A 16,062-nucleotide genomic window follows, 5' to 3' on the forward strand; every position below is an offset into this window, starting at 1 on the left:
AATTTGCAAACGGAAGACAGATGGACAATGTGTATTCACAGATGTTTAATAAAAAATATCACTTCGAGTTATATTCTATTTTGTGATTATGGAATCGTAATGGATTTGATCGTCTCCTGCCAGTGTGTGCATGTATATGTGTATATATGTGGTTTTGTGTGTGTGTGTGTGTGTGTGTGTGTGTGTGTGTGTGTGCAGTTTGAGCTTTTTAACAGTGTATGCCTTGTCACACAAGTTAAGATAATAAAGTCAGATTATACACCATGTGTCTTAATATCGATTTGCGATCAAATGGTTCTATGCACTTTACTAGATTTGTTTTTGTTTATTTGGCATGCAGATAATTATATATGTAAACGATTATCGAAGCGACGTTCGGAATTTTATGAAACCTTCATAACCTGTTAAAATATGTTCAAATACAAACATTTGGTGTAATATTAACTTATAACTGCAGTTGCTGTCATTTCTATCTATCAATATTTCAATATTTCCCTTGATGATCCTACCCCGCGAGCCTAGCCCAGTTTTGAGATGAACGATATCCATACCGATTGTGCGAACGAAACAAACCCAATACGGATGCATACATACCACTAATATCTACACATATTTACATTCATGTACCCTACTATCTCTTACCTATTACGATGTGGCATTGCAATACATGGCAGTTCATGTTTGCATAGTTACCATGATAGTGACATTTGGAGGGACATAGTTATATTGACCTGTGATATGCATGACTTGTAAACGGGTCTGTACCTAAATTAGAATTTAGTATATATCAAAGTAAATATGCTATACATGTAGCCGACAAGTTACTTAGGAAGATAAGTAAAACTAGATTGGATATTTAACAGTGGTGTACATATGTAACTAGATGATTTTTTCGTTCTTACAATTTGACAAAAATGCCAAGTGGCAGACGTTTGGTTCTGTATTTGGGATATTAAGTGCAAATCAAACAGGGCGCATGGTTCCTGGTTTGGAATATTTGCCAAAATCAAATAGCAGAAATATATCAACAGTTATGTTGTAAAAGGACAAAATCTTAATAATAATGGCTGTCAGAATAAAAAAGGAATTGCTTGCTTGTCCTTTTTAAAGGAATTTTAAACCCTGTACACACAGTATCGAGTTTAATAAGAAGAAGCACAATAAGTTGTAAAGTGAATCATGTTGTACTAGTAAACATACTAGTAACAATACTACATGGTTAATTCCCAAACATATGCATTAACAATACCCTATTTCCCACCACTGATTTTGTGATCTCTAAAACCTGATGTATCAACAATACTACATGGCTCTCCAACAAACCCATGTAGTAACAATACCCTATTTCTAGGCATTGATTGTTTTCTTCAAAATCTGATGTAGTAACAATACTATACAGCCTTCCAACAAACCCATGTAGTAACAATACCCTATTTCTAGGCACTGATTTGTTTTCTTCAAATTCTAATGTAGTGACAATACTACATGGCTCTCCACCAAACCCATGTAGTATCAATACCGTATTTCTAGGCACTGATTTTGTGATCTCCAAAGCCTGATGTAGTAACAATACTACATAGCTCTCCACCATACCCATGTAGTAGTAACAATACTACATAGCTCTCCACCATACCCATGTAGTAACAATACCCTATTTATAGGCACTGATTTTGTGATCTCCAAAGCCTGATGTAGTAACAATACTACATAGCTCTCCACCATACCCATGTAGTAACAACACCCTATTTCTAGTGCAATGGTTTTGCGATTTCCAAACCTGATGTAGTAACAATACTACATAGCCTTCCACCAAACCCATGTAGTAACAATACCCTGGCACTGGTTTTGTGATTTCCAAGCCCGATGCAGTAACAATACTACACAGCTATCCACCAAACCCATGTAGTAATATTACCCTATTTCTAGGCACTGATTTTGTGATCTCTAAAACCTGACATAGCAACAATACAAGATAGCTCTCCACCAAACCCATTTAGTAACAATACCCTATTTCTAGGCACTGATTTGTTTTCTTCAAAATCTGATGTAGTAACAATACTACATAGCCTTCCACCAAACCCATGTAGTAACAATACCCTATTTCTAGGGCACTGGTTTTGTGATTTCCAAGCCTGATGTAGTAACAATACTACATGCATAGCCTTCCCCCAAACCAATGTAGTAACAGTACCCTATTTCTAGGCCCTGACTTTGTGATCCCAAAGCCTGATGTAGTAACAATACTACATAGCTCTGAACCAAATCCATCTAGTAATATTACCCTATTTACATGTGACATTGTAAAGCAGATTCTGTGATCTCCAAAATAAGATGTAGTAACATGCTACATTGTCAATCACCAAATTTGTGTAGTAAGATTACTTTATTTCTAGGTGACATTGTAAAACTGATTGTCTTTATTTCCAAACCTTGATGTAGACATAATACTACATTGTTCATTTAGTTGCATTACCCTATTTCCATTTAACAGTGTAACACTAACTTATGTGATTTGCAAAACCTGGTGTAGTAAAAATACTACATCATTAATTCCAAAGCACAAATAGCAACATTATCCTATTTGCATGGTAACAGTATACCATTCATTTGGTTGTTTAAAATATCTGATGTAAGATTACTAGATCTATGCCTCACACTGCCTCCAGAATATAAAAAATGATGTGTTGTTATTCCTATATGACTTGAACTTTGTGTTTAATATTAGTTATACATTCTTGTTATATTATTATATTACTCTACTATTATATTACTCTACTGATTATCAAATGTAATACCCTCCCAAATGGAGACTGCCAATGGTAGTAATAATATAATCCATCATATGCCTATGTGTAAATTATGCAAATTCCATCCTTGGCTCAGAATTTAAAGTGGTACACAAGGTTGTGCTGAATGTTTGATGCAGATCTGTAATCCCAAGGGGAAAATTTCTATCCCAGATCAAAGCACAATGATTATTATTTCTGACACATTTTGATCAAAATGGGAGTCCATGTCAAAAAGGCATACTGTTAATATTGCAGCAACTTTGAAACTTTCATTACCTAATGATAGAGCTTGAAAATTTAGATTTACACTGAACTATTCAGTGGAAACTTTCAGTGATCTTCCTTTTAGCTTTCAAAGAACACAAACACAGTAGTTAAATGATACACATATGAAGAGGTCACACAAATAAGTCCACTTTTATTGATAAGATTAATCAAGATGGACAAAAATAATGGCATAGTTCTCATTCAACTTTGAGGTACAATTGATTTACCCTTCAGAAAAGATACAATAAGGATGTATATTTTATAAACAAAACAACAATTACAACAGCAGCTTTTTCAGCTTAAAATGCTTGTTTTGACTACTGGGAAAATATGTTCAGGTGATGTTGCAAATGAAGACATATTTGATATTTTGTGATCTCCCAGTAAATGTGTATATGAATGTGATGATATCACTATATTGCCAAACATACCATATTCCTAATTAAATATAAGGTGATTCCTGAATACATTTACATATCATTTGATATTTACTTATACCAAGAGGTGCTAATGATAAATGTGACTAGTTATAGATTTTATTGTAGAATAATAGCTGGATACAAAGAAAGATGTCACCCTTACATCAAGTTTGTCATACTGAAGATCATGCTAAGCCTTCTTTCTATGATCAGTGCACAGATATATACCTGACAAGTGTGTCACTTTAAACTGAATAATGAACATTTGTTCCAGATAATAAGGGCTGTTCCATTGAAACATACATAGGACAAAGGGAAGGCACTTTTAAAGTGGGGTACTCACACATAGATGCTATTTAGAAATTTCTTATAATTTTAATATGAACTCGTTGAAATCAAAGTACCATGGCATACATTTTTTAAAAACTGCCTTCCCTGGGTACCATGTATGTTTAAATGGAACAGCCCTAATGGTTATAATCGCGCAATCATATCTTTGTAAAGAAGCAAACAGTAACAAGTGTGCATATACTGTCTTCACAAAATAGTACAAAATACTTCCAATAGATATTGTCATAAGTTTAATATTTTAGCATTAAAGATTGAAAAAGTTTGTAAGGTTTGCTCAAAACAGTGATGTCTTGAAAGAATCAAATCGGTCTCAAAAGGAAAATAAATCACACAGATCGTACAGCAATTTACTTTTGTCATATGATTAATATCAATTTTGCAGTTTTGTGCCACAGTGACAAGATTGTTAGACTTATTTTAAATAATTTTTTATTCTAGTTTCCAGCCACTTCTTGTTAATATTTTTCATTGAAATTATATCTTTGGTGACATGTCCAAACAATTTACATGCTAGATAAGCTGTATATATAATATGTTTGCCTTTTTTATCAAGCTTCATTGACATTTTGCTGTATGCCAATTTCTCTTTTTGCACTTTTGCTATTGGTTCTTTACAAAATATAAAGTATTTTCATCTGAAAAAATGGCCAGATACAAAAAATTGTGGGTGTATTCAACAAGAGCTAACTCTTGGTGTGTGCTTTCTGATCCTTTTCCTTCCTGCAATCAAAGATAGAAAACAATTAATTTGTTACTTCTAATCTAAAAACCAACTGCATAAAATCTGTGAAGATGAAATAATTAAGGATATAATCTTGAGAAACATACACTTTAAAGCAAATAAATGTTGAATTTTCGGTCACAAATGTCCTAAAGACAGAAGGCTCATAGACCCACTACATGAATGAGTAAACCTCTGTAAACTTTACATCGGCATAAAGATACATATCATGGGGATACATGTTAGGCCTTATTAATTTGTATTGAATTGTACAATGGAATTTAATAAAGTTAGTCAGAATCATGCCGAAAAATCACTAACATTTATTTGCAAAAATATAAGCTTAATAATAAGTGTGCATTTGGAATTAAGCTAACAAAGTACACCGCTCCCTCAATAATTCATGCCCTGATAACTTGCAAACCCGCATATTATTAATTCCAATTAATTAATTTGTAACACGTGATAGGTTGTTGAACCCAGTTGGAACGATCTTTTATATGTTGGACATTTTGAACATAAATGTTATTTAAACAGAATAACGAACAACTTCATTAGAAAAAAGCACGTTATTAAAAATTAATATCAACATGATTGTTAAATGAGGAATTGGTCAATAAACAGCACAGTTCCATAACACTGCTCCCCCCCCCCCCAGTTTTCTTGATATCAAAGGGATTTTTTTTCTCAATTTTTGGAGTTCCCTTGGTAATTCACATCCTACTTAAAGTGTGGTCTATGTTTGTGGACCTCGTTATGAAGTACTTTTATAATCAGTTATCCAATATATATAAAATTATGTCTTTTGTATTCTTCCTACCAGTGTCCAATATTCATAGCATATATTGAAGAGGTTCTTTTTTACTTAATTCTCCATAATGCTTCAAATTTGAATAAATATATGGTCGAAGTATTTAACATTAACGGACTTGCAACTGTGTACCTTTCATAATGACCAAATGGAGAATATCTTCCAACTCTTATTACCCAGCTTAATGATGTTATTGTCTTTTAGACTAAAGGTCTGTTTGGGTTTTTATTGTGGTACTAGTCACAATACATCACATTCGTATATAAAATACCTTGAAAGAATATTTACTGATATATATAAGGCCATTCTTAAGCTTAAACTCAATCTGCAACTCAGTTAAAGCCAACACATTTTACATACATAACTGATATAGCTTATCACATCTACTGTATAAATTGAAAACAAAAAGTATGACTTGGAAAATCTCATACAAAATATTCATCCATCTTAAAAGAAAGTAATTTACAAGTTTAGAATTAACCAGTTTGATGTCATTTTGTTTATGGAAATCACATTATATAAGATTTAAAAGTCAACTGAAAATACAATTATCAAATTAAAAGAAAATATTAATTCAATTGTCAAATATCATGACACTGAAAACATACCTTTGCATGTTGTCTGACTGCTGTTGCATATATTTGAAGTATCTTCTTTTCTGTCATCAATACATCTTTCAAAACAAAACTATTGTCATTTATCCCCCACTTACCTTTCTGTGCCATTTGGCTCTGCTGTTTATTGGTGTGATCCCTCTCAGACTTGTATCATAGAAGGGCCCCCCATGTCACTTCACTAAGGGTGGAGTTTCAGAAATGACCAGGCAAAATTATATCAGTTTGCCTTTTATGAGAAACCCAATTACTGGACTGGAGGACATGAAGGCTATCATATTTCAGATTATCAATGTCAGTTTGTTGGAATCCAATTGACTGTAATTGCTTCAAAGAGAAACCTGTTGCTATGTGATTCTGCAGCTGTTCCCCTGTAGCTGTGCAGGGTCACTTGAATGGGGAGTTTTCAGAATTAGATTTTAAAAATATAAACATTTTAGCACAATTAAGCAAAAACAATTGGGGAAGACAGATTATATATATATATATATATATATATATATATATATATATATATATATATATATATATATATATATATATATATATATATATATATATATATATATATATATATATATATACATATGTATATATATGTATATGTATATATAATTGACCCAATTAGATTTTCAGGACATTATAACTTCATTGTATTTTATGCTTTCCACACTTTGTAATGACTTTGTACTTGAACATGCTGCCTTACAACAATTCCAAGTAAAATAAATTCACATATTCTGTCTATATCATTATTGGCTATGTATGTATTTATGTAAATGTGTTGTAACTGTGCATGGAAAAGACTATATGTATGTGTGTATGTATGTATGTATGTATGTATGTATGTATGTGTGTGTGTGTGTGTGTGTGTGTGTGTGTGTGTGTGTGTGTGTGTGTGTGTGTGTGTGTGTGTGTGGATGTGTGTGTGTATGTATGGATGGATGGATAGATGAATGGAAGTATGGATGGATGGATGTATGTATTTGTGTATGTATGGATGGATGGATAGATGGAAGAATGAATGTATATATGTATGTATTTGTGTGTGTTTGTATGTGTGTGTGTGTAAATTTCACCTAGTAATACAACCTGTGATGGCTCATTTCATAGGAAATCAGACTCATAATCCTAGCATTCAAGCTTTGACAGTCTGCTCAAGCCAGCATTGGGCTAACCACTTTGGTGTGTCCTTGGGAAAAGTATTTGGTTATAATGGTGCTGATAAAACCAACAAAAGCAAAACACAAAACATCTGGCTCTGTCGGTCAATAACTAATGAAGCAGACTCCAAGAACAAATACTTACATTAACAAGGAAAACAAAATTAACCTCTGGGTTTTTATCAACTCATTGTAGTACCTACCTTGATATATACAATCAACACTAAGCATATTTAGCTAGCTGTACAAATTGTACATACCGGTACAGATTGAAAATTTGCATAAAATGTCTCACTCACAGTCTGGATTTCTTCAAAAGCAAGCTTTAAACATGAACTGAAGCAGTCTAACTAATGTATCTGCCATGGATAAAGCCAAATGCATGACATGTCCCATTGTCTGCTATTCTTAGATATAATACAGATTAATATTAATACTATCTTTGCATACACTGTATGCAGTGGTAACATGATATCTTATGGTTTGTATGTCTACTAGTCATTTTAAAACTAGACAGGCACAAGTTTTAAAACTTTGCACTGATCCTGAAAATCACGGTATCATTGTTACTTATTATTGCATGCAATGGTGGATAAAACGGCAAACTAATTCTTAGGTATGATACAGAGTAATATTAATAATATTAACAATATATTTGCTCATACTGTATACAGCAGTATGTTGTAATGTCATATCTTAAGGTTTGTGTGTCTTCTAGTCATTTTAAAACTAGACATGCACAAGTGTTATAACTTTGCAGTGATTCTGAAAATCATGGTATCATTGTTACTGATTATTGAATGCAATGGTGGATAAAACGGCGAACTGATTAAAGGTATTATGCATGCCTGAACTTCATGCAAACACAAGAGTATATTAAATTTGTGTCAGCAGGAGTAACATATATGTTTCACTTGATTTTAGAAATTGAATTTGCTGTAATTCTCACCATTTCACAGTCTGTACATGTTTTGTAGATTGCAATTAACCATTTATTGTTTTCTAATGAATTATGGACTTCCAGTTAAGTAATTTACTGCAAGCTGACTGTTACTCTTAGTACAATGTGACTCACTCTTTACTGCACACTGCTCCGATGGTCTAGTGGTAAGAGCATCCGTCTTGGATGTGGGAGGTCGTGGGTTCAATCCCCAGCCGAGTCAAACCAAAGACTTACAAAAATGGTTCTAACAGCTGCCTCACTTGGCTCTCAGCATTAAGAGGTTAGTGATAGGACTAGTTGGCCTGGTGTCAGGATAATGTGACATGATGCCCCAGTGCTAGACATCACTACAAACTGCTACACTACAGACATCGTAGCGGCATGACTGGAAAATTGTTAAAGCTACATTAAAAATCCATATGACACACACACACACTTTAGTGCAATGTGACTTTCACTCTTTACTCCAATGTGACTGTCACTCTTTACTTCAATGAGACTTGCTCTTTACTGCAGTTTGAGACTAATGTTCAGCCAAAACTTGATAAAATATAACCATTGTGTACATTTTTCCAAGGAGAATCAATCGAGTGTGTATTTGAAACTTTCTCAAGTTTTAAACTTCCTTGCAGGTTTTATCAGGAATACATTGAGTATGTGTGTACAATGAGGAATCACTAACAAAGATAACACCCATATGTATATATTAAGTAATTTATTGCATGTTTGTTTCAGCCATGTATACATGTTTGGATAGTTTGAGTACCTTTTGTGATACTGTATTAGATTTAATTCAGTCTTCTTTGTATTAAATGTAGCCAACCAAATTTGGGACCATTCCTATATCCTTTCACATTAAATGAGTTTAAGTTTCAAAACAGTGATTTTCTTTTATTCAGGAAGGAGAGACTTTTTCAGTCAAAATCTACTGAAATGAAATGATTAAGTTTAGTTGATTGGGCTATCTCTATACTAAATTCAAGTTCCTCCCAAGCAGCTATGTTATAATTAGGTGATCATCATATAGTGCAATATTAAATATACTTTTTGGGCCTCAGACATTATTGCCTATATCATGCTAACCCAGGGTGGCATAGGCCGGTATCCAACCTGCAAACTAAGCTCTCTCTTTGTATCAAATCTATGTTACATCATAGATGGTGTACATTAAAGTACATAATACTACAATAATTTCAACATGTTTGCGAACTGGGCTTAGGTTATATCAATGTCAACAAAAGTATGATCCTAATAAAAAAATACATTACTATGACAATAAATTGAAACATTACTGGTAAAGAATGACCTATGTAAAAATAAGTTTATGTGCATCAGATCAAATAACCAAACACATGGTAGGTAACATTTGGCATTGCAATGTGCAGATCACATTATATAATTTTAAAATATATTAAATAATTAATATGAATAATAATAACAGGATTGTAAATATTGTCCTAAGATAGGGATCCGAATACATGTAGTATCCAAGCTAAAATCTTGCATTACAAAATTTCAAAACTGTTGTTTGCATCTGTGAAAGTTGATTTGCACAAATGTCATACAACCTTATGCCAACAATTCTAACATAACAATTTGGGAAAACACCACTGCCATAAAATAAAGGGTAATTTGTTTTTATATTTCCCTGAACATAAACTACAGTTGTTCAGGGAACCATCTGACGGACTACATCATAATTCATTGTGGCATATTACTTTACAGGGAGTATTGGTTAACAGTACTATATGGCATTATATTCTAAGCCCAATACATAACTTAATATTGGCTACTGTACAGAAGGAAAAAGAAAGAGGGAGACAAATATGTCAGTCTCTTAAGGAAAGAGAGTGCAAAACAAAAAGAATAGAGTGAGAATGACGTAAAGAGCATATGTTTATTATAAGCATTTTCTACATGTACACATATTTAGCATACAAACATATATCAACACAAACACTTAGACAATATACACGCATATACTTATATGGTCATGCACATTTGCATGTTATCACTAGACAAAACATTTGCTTGTTATTACAAGCTTTATAAAGTTGACAATATTTGCATTCTGTTACTATTTTAAATAATTATTTTCCCTTATTACTAATCTCATATGAGACAAAGAGCACTTTAACAATTTAATGCATTATTACCTTTGAGATTACTCTACTTTACTGATGTTTATATACAACTGCTAAATGTTTGTTTCCTTTCAACAAAAGCATTAGGGGCCCCGAGTGGCTGAATGGTCTAAAGTGCTCTCCCTTATGGATCACTGCCATCTCACCTCTGTTTGCGTGGGCTCGAGTGTCGGATTCAGCTAATGTGGGTATGTGAGAAAGCTTGCCAATAGCTTCTCGTGGGTCAGTGGTTCTTTCCAGGGTTTTTCCCAGTTCTTCCTCCACCATTAATCCTGGCCACCATCTATAGCCTACCATGTGTTGAAAAATTTCTTTAAACCCTACAAAAACAACAACAACAACAACAAAAGCATCAAATAAACAAGGCCATACCGACAACTGTAAAAGTAAATATTTAACTTCTCTGAATTTGCTTTCATAATTAAGCTTGACCATATTGTCTAACTCTATAGAGAATGTAATACATGTACCTACATGCCTAAAATAAAATTTATTCCAATCTAAATGATATTCTTCACAGTACCTTATTGTACTTTATATAAATACACATTTAATCTTTTCCACTATTTATACAGAGTCCAGAAAATTTACAATATTAGTAGATAACATACACAGTTGACTTAAGGGACTTTGAAAAGTCATCCAGGGTGAGAGTGGTGTCATCTGCATACTGTGAAACTATATATTCTTTGTTTATAAGTGTATACCTGTGATTGTTAGCTGAAATATCTAAAACTATCTTGTTGCCATTTGCATCTGCTTTTACTCTGTGTATGGAAAACTGAAAGTTATTGTTTAGTAAAAAAAATGTATTTCCCTTGAGTTGGATGCAAATGAATTGATGATACATTCATAAACCAAACATGATCTAATATGTCTCCCATCGATTTATAATATGCAAATTTTGCAATAGATATATTAAGTATTGCATTCTTTTTCAGGTTTTTAAAACATCCTTTTTTGACTGGGCTCCCCAAACCCATGGAGGCAATTCTCAATAACTCATCCATTGTCCCCCTCTTAAAATTAATGATATTTGACATTGCTGAGTACTTTATTTCTGTATTTGCATAGACCGTCTTCTCCAAAACTGCAATAGTGAACATTTTATTTGTTATTCTTTGGTTACATATAGAACAAAGTTTCATACTGTCAATAAGATACTGAGAAAAGAGGAAGGACAAGAAGTAAACAAAGTCACAGGTGATACCTAAAACACAAATTGTCCATGTTGTTAAGTGAACTATCTAAATGTTTTTAAAATGGTAAAACCAATGCCCAGTAATTTAATAAGAGACTTGTTTGTCACATATTTTTTAACTTTGCTTTTCTAAATTTCTTTTTATCTAAAATATCTCAGCAATTCAAATGATACAACCTGTGTAGTCTGCTTCATTGCTGTTCATTTAGTATTAGTGAAAAATCTTGCTTTTAGCTTACCAATGGTTACCCTTCACCGACCCCCCCCCCCCCATCCCACCCTCAAAGTATTAAAGATGCAGTGGACATGGTAAATTTCTTTAGTTAAGGCTGTGGTGTGACTTTTTAAAAAAAATATTATTGTTTAATAATTAAAGACATGGATATATTTGTTATTTAAGTCTTTTAGATTTGTGGGTTTTTTTTAAAACTGATGTGAGGCATGTACACGTCATATAATCACTGCACAGTAAGTAGCCAATGAAACACCCATAGTTATCGGGGAAGCAGAGCTAGCCAGTTATAGCAGTAGACATGTTGGTTCAAGGCAACTAGAATATCTCAAAAACTGCTTGGATGACAAAATATTTTGACTTGCATCTAGCTATTAAGTAGGCAATGTTCTTCAGAATTATTAACCAGGGAAAGGGCTGGTGTTTGCACTGTGAGCATCACAAAACATGGCTCTCAAAAATGGCATGCCTTCGAACATGACAAATGCATGTAAACATTTGGGGATAAGGTGAAAAACATTTTATTCTGTGAATTTCCGTTGACTTATCAGGCCAAGTGAGTGATATTCTTATGTTTTGCTTTATTATGCCTATCCAAAATTATGGCCCTCTTTGACCTCAATGATGTATTTTTTAATTTAAAATATTCATTTGGCAGGTTTATGCAACATTAAATTTTATCATAAAAACTCTCCCTTGCACCCATGACCAGTTTTCGTAATACATGATCAGCATCAAAGAAGTGGATTTTAATTGCTCTCCAGTCTGGCAGTAAGCATTTAGACGATTTGAAGAGACAAAAGCAGACTGGTTTTCTAACTCTGCTTGTAAGTACACAAGCTAGAACTCCAGTTATACTAAATAATGATTGCAAAAAATAAGTAATTTGGGGACATCCATTACAGTTTTGCATGGTTAACAATAGGTATCTTCCTTGTCAAGATAGAAAGAAGGCTAAATGTGTGAGTGTGTGTGTGATTTGGATTTTTAACATAGTTTTTTTTTTAAAAATCAGTAATATCATTATGATGTCTGCAGTGTGGCATTTAACAGGGATGTATATCACTGGGGCATCATACAGTAGACATGAAGCATGATGTCTCACCCAGTCACATTATCCGGACACTTAAGGCCAACCAGTCCTAAAACTAACCTATTAATGCTGAGTGCCTAGCAAGGCAGCTGTCAGTACCATTTTTAGAAGTGTTTGGTATGGCTTGTCCAGGCTTCAAACCTGCGACCTCCCTCATTCGAGGCAGATGCTCTAACAACTAGTGGTTAAATAGGTAAACAAGCTATTTTACAAACAATTTGACTTAGTATCAAATATAAGACAAATATTGTAGGAAAGGAACACTTCCATATATTAAATTTTAAAAAGTTATATGATACTAATCTATAAGTTTACTTTTATACTTGGTTAGATTTGCACTATGCTGTAAGATTTTACCTGGGAATGTGGTCTTTTAGTTTTGACAGGTTTTCTCTCATCTAGAATCTGAGTTTTTATCATTATTCATGTTCACATTATTCTTCCATTACAAAAATGACAGTTTACAAAGATTCATGTTTTACTTTTACCGTGAAGTCATATGTTGCCTTCATTATATCTTCCTTAATCACATAGTTCGAGCCCTTAAAAGTCTTTCTTGTACCTTTTTATTTTGCTTGTGTCCTTCAGGAAATTTATATGTCCTTATATCTGTATGCTTATTCCAAATCCACTTTAGTGTGATGGCAAACAATTGTTCAACTAAGAATGATTAAAATTATATACATTTGAAATTTTTCAACACGCTGACGTGATGGAAAATATGCTAATCAGAAGAGTTTCTGGTGTAATTTTACTAGTCACCTTAGAAAGCTTTCCATAGACAAGATGATTTTTCTTATGCAATTTTTTTGCTTGAAGGTGGTCTGATGTCCTCTCAGCTAGCACATCCCGAGTTGGCTTTTCCAAGGAGATATACTATGTTGTTTTTGTTGTCGTGGGTATCAATGTTTTTATTGTAGGCAAAGTAAAGAAAATTCTGGTTTCAAAAGTTTCATTTATTCTTATTTCGCCCTATGTTTAAGAATTAGCATGTAATTAGTGCTGTTAATTCTCCCCTGTTGTATTTTGCATGAATCACTCGTATATGTCCTAATGTTAGATCCTTCTGTGTTTATCATTCATCATTCGGTTGTGTGTTTATGTGGACGCACTTATCAGTCTTGTTTGGTAATTTGATTTTGGCTTCACAGCCTGCTGTCTTCCATCTGTCATCAGCTGGCGGGATTTCAGCTCACTTTCTCCTGCACATTGTGTTAGAGGCACTATGTGTCTAAATTAGTTTCTAATGATCTTTTTTTAAGCATACAGTTACATCACAATACACACAAACAGCACCACACCGGACTTTAATGACTATGGCAGTTCACTTCAAAATAATAATGATAACAAAATGGGGATGGGAGCGGAAACTTTAACTCAGGACTTCTGCAAAGGAAAAATGAGTTCGATCCTAAGTTTCGTGGATGTTGTTGTTGTTGTTGTAGTGTTTTATGTCATTTTTCAGCACACGATAGGCTTTACATGGCGGCCAGTATTAATGGTGGAGGAAGAAACCAAGACAAAACCCGGAAAGAACCACCAGCCCACAAGAAGCTACTGGCAAGCTTTCTCACATACCCACATTGGCCGAATCTGAGACTTGAACCCCATGTTAACAGAGGTGAGATGGCAGTGATATGTAACACTGAGAGCGCTTTAGACCACTCGGCCACTCAGGTCCCCTTTATGCATGTAAGGTTCAAGGCAAGAAAACACTCACAAGCACTAGTGTTTGTAAGTATTGACCTGATAATGGAAACTGATCTACGTACCGGGTGGTAATGGAATAGATCTCACAACCAGCATGCAGGGACAACTCAAAAAAAATGACAAAATGAAACAAAGGACATGAAGGAAAAAAATGCATACATGAAATTCAAAATTGGTAGAACGTGGAATACATAAATTACAAACCATGACCTTTAGAAACGAACAACAGTGTGACACCTCCAACTCTTTACCAGCAAATGCTGGAATGGAGTCATGGGGTGCTAATATAACTTTAGTACATGTTTTTGGGTTTGTTGGGTTTTAAATAGTGAATTTGGGCCACTGCATGTTGGGGGAGGGGGGTAGGTGCTTGTGTCCTTATTACTAGCTCATTGTAAATGGCTTTTCCCAGGTGGGGGAGGGGTAGTTTCTTAGAGTTATTTGGTTTCTTTTTTTGGTGCAGTTTTGCTAGCTGCATATTGGCTTTCCAGAGTATAAATTATAGTTCAGTAATCCAAACCTGCTTTCTTTTACTTTCCATAGCATTATAAATGAAGTCTCCGTACAAAACTTTGTCTTTTTTATGGGTATAAAGAAGATTTTTGGGCTCAAACACGCTATCACTGTAAACATCTGATCCATGCACTCTCCTTACTGAGGAATTTGCTAACTGTGAGCTCATAATTGTTTAGCATGCTGATGATGTTAGCCAAACACAGTTGGATGCAGAGCAGGTGTTAACAACCAATGAGGCCTTTATATTAAATATCTGGCCAATCAAATAATGTAGAGAGAGAGAGTTGTAAATATTTTTAGTATGATGAGAATAAACTATTTTCTGATTTAAAGAAAAATGGTAGACATTGATATGATAATGCTTTCCACAAATTCATATAGTGAACCAACTTGTTATCCATATGTGTAGAAAAAAGGGCTGGGATTATTTAAAGATTAACATGAAGAGCATACACCAGATTGTTCTCCTCCAAAATAGAAAGTAATATCAACATTGGATTTCCACTAAAAGACTTCTTATGATGTCTTGTTGGTCCTAAATAATAATGATGCCAATATGGATTCCAATATGTCCACCATAGCAGTTAAATTGAAGATGGTGTTATTGTTGAAGAATATCAGAGATGGTTACCACATTCAGCAGTTAAAAAGAAGTAGTGAAATTGATTTCAAAACAAAATTTCAGCCTAGAGACTGTGACTGCCTTCATGAGAATATTTGTTCGATGTTTCTTTTACACATTTACCTTTTCAACGTATATTTTATAAGAAAAATATTTTAGCAAGATTATTTGAAAAAGATTAAAATTTATTTTAAAATCATATATTTTTTAATAAATTTGTTGCTGTGCTGGCCTTAGTTCCAGCAGAAGTGTGTGAAAAACCACTAGAGTTGAAATATACTATCAATGAGAGAGAGAGAGAGAGAGAGAGAGAGAGAGATATTCGTTAAGATGTAAGATTACAAGGGCACTTTCTGAATGAACAAATATATGTCCAGACTTGGAAAAGTTACTGTTTTCCAAAACAAAAACACCAAGTAAATCTACTAGTTATCTTGAGTATTTTGATGAAAATTTAGGGATTGTG

The sequence above is a fragment of the Sinohyriopsis cumingii genome, unplaced genomic scaffold (genome assembly GCF_028554795.1).
Source record: "Sinohyriopsis cumingii isolate HCF-2022 unplaced genomic scaffold, ASM2855479v2 utg000360l, whole genome shotgun sequence".
NCBI lineage: Eukaryota > Metazoa > Mollusca > Bivalvia > Unionida > Unionidae > Sinohyriopsis > Sinohyriopsis cumingii.